Raw genomic sequence first — 2,172 nt, 5'->3', positions numbered from 1 at the left:
CAGTTTCAGCTTTGACGTCTCCCATAGTCAGTGAGGTCAAAATTCAGAAGACAGAGATGGGAATGAAAATCTCCCCAAAAGGACCCACAGGGTGGCAGTACTTTAATATGCCTGCCACAGACCATGGTCTGGTGCTCAGATTTTAAGTACAGTTTCTGCTACTCTACAAACACACAAGATGCCACTGCAAAAACCAAAATGCAAATTTGTTAATTTATTTATGTACGATTTTAGGGACTAGAAAAGGTTTCCTTTCCAGTGACCTGAACATTTATGGCTGGCATAAAGAATAACACGAAGGTGTCAAACTCATTTTCACCAGGGGCCACATCAGCCTCATGGTTGCCTTCAAAGGGCCGAATGTAATTTTAGGACTGTATAAATGTAACTACTCCTTAACTGTTAAGTGAGAGCTTGGCGCTGCTGCCAGGTAGAAACAAGTTCCTGGGATAAAGCAAGGTGGAGGGCTGAATTCGGGCCATGGGCCTTGTGTTTGCCACCTGTGGAATAACACCTTCTGCCCTGGCTGGTGTGGCTCAGTGGACTGAGTGCCAGCCTATGGACCAGAGGGTAGCTGGTTCAATTCCAGGTCAGGGCATGTGCCTGGGTTGTGGGATGGGTCCCTGGTATGGGGTGCATGGGAGGCAACCACACATTGGTGTTTCTCTCCCTGTCTTTCTCCTTCCCTTCCTCTCTCTAAAAATAAAATCTGTAAAGGAAAAAAAAAAGAATAACACCTTCCTCATATAAGGGAAACTATAAGGCTGAATTACCAATTAAAAGGTAATTGACACAGAGTAGATGCAAGAAAAAGGAGAACATTAATCTTGAGGGAAGCAGGAAACAGTCAAGTCTGATTATTTCCAACCCTACAAAAAATTCTTTAAAAATAAAAATAGCCAGCCTTTGCCCAAAAGTGACCAGAGGTGACCTCTGAAGATGGTTCGCCATTCACTTGACCGAGAGAACCCTACAAAATCATGTAAATCAAGAGGTTCAAATCTTCATGTTCACTTTAAGAACACTTGTGAAACTGCCCAAGCCATCAAGGGTATGCATATTTGAAAATGCATTTCAGTCACCAAGTATCTGAAAGATGTCACTTTACAGAAGCAATGTGTCTCATGGACATGAACTAAAGGACGGGAATGTGGGTGGGAGAGGGTGTGCAGGGTGGAGAGTGAAGGGGGAAATGGGACAACTCTAATAGCATAATCAATAAAATATATTTTAAAAAAAGCAGTGTGTCCCATTCCGTCAATATAATGGTGGAGTTGGTAGGTGTGCCCAGGTCAAACAGTGAGACTGCACACAGTGTCAGTGGCCCCAAAAGAGTGCTGGGGTTTTGCCGAACATGCTTAAAAATGCAGAGAGTAATGCTGAACTTAAGGGTTTAGATGCGGATTCTCTGGTCATTGAGCACATCCAGGTGAACAAAGCTCCCAAGATGCAGCACAGAAGTTACAGAGCTCATGGGAAGATTAACCCATACATGAGCTCTCCATGCCACATTGAAATGATCCTTATGGAAAAAAGGAGATTGCTCCTAAACCAGAAGAGGAAATTACACAGAAGAAGATATCCCAGAACAAACTGAAGAAACAAAATATTATGGCCCGGGAGTAAATTCAGCATAAAATAAATACTAATACCCGGCTGGCGTAGCTCGGGCTGCGAACCAAAGTGTTGCAGGTTCGATTCCCAGTCAGGGTACATTGCCTGGGTTGCAGGCCATAACCCCCAGCAACCACACATTGATGTTTCTCTCTCTCTCTATATCTCCTTCCCTTCCCTCTCTAAAAAATAAATAAATAAAATCTTAAAAAAAAGAATATAATTAAAAAAATAAATACTAATAAAAGTAAAAAATAAAATAATAAAATAAAATAAAATAAAATAAAATAATAAAATAAAATAAAAATAGCAACATTCACCAAGTTAGGAATTTCTGTTGGGAACTTTAATTGGAGGGCACTTGATAATCACTGTCGTGTCATTTTCATAGTAGGTCAATTAAATAAAATATTAGCCAGCCATTAAAATTTTAGCTATGAAGATTATGCAGCAATATAGGATATATGTATGACATAGTATCTAATGAAAAGAATATGCAATTATATTTTATGTTGCAATTTCAAGATTTAAAAGCAAACACATAAGAAATGAACTGAC

General features: G+C 39.9%; 1 pseudogene; it reads left to right on the top strand.

Annotated features, from left to right (window-relative positions):
- Positions 1 to 939: 939 nt before the first annotated feature.
- Positions 940 to 1,636, top strand: LOC123806884 (annotated as a pseudogene).
- The last annotated feature ends 536 nt before the right edge of the window (positions 1,637 to 2,172 follow it).

This window comes from Phyllostomus hastatus, unplaced genomic scaffold (assembly GCF_019186645.2).
Source record: "Phyllostomus hastatus isolate PE091 unplaced genomic scaffold, TTU_PhHast_1.1 phas_scaffold_39, whole genome shotgun sequence".
Classification (NCBI taxonomy): domain Eukaryota; kingdom Metazoa; phylum Chordata; class Mammalia; order Chiroptera; family Phyllostomidae; genus Phyllostomus; species Phyllostomus hastatus.
This window is presented reverse-complemented; position numbering and strand designations above follow the sequence as displayed.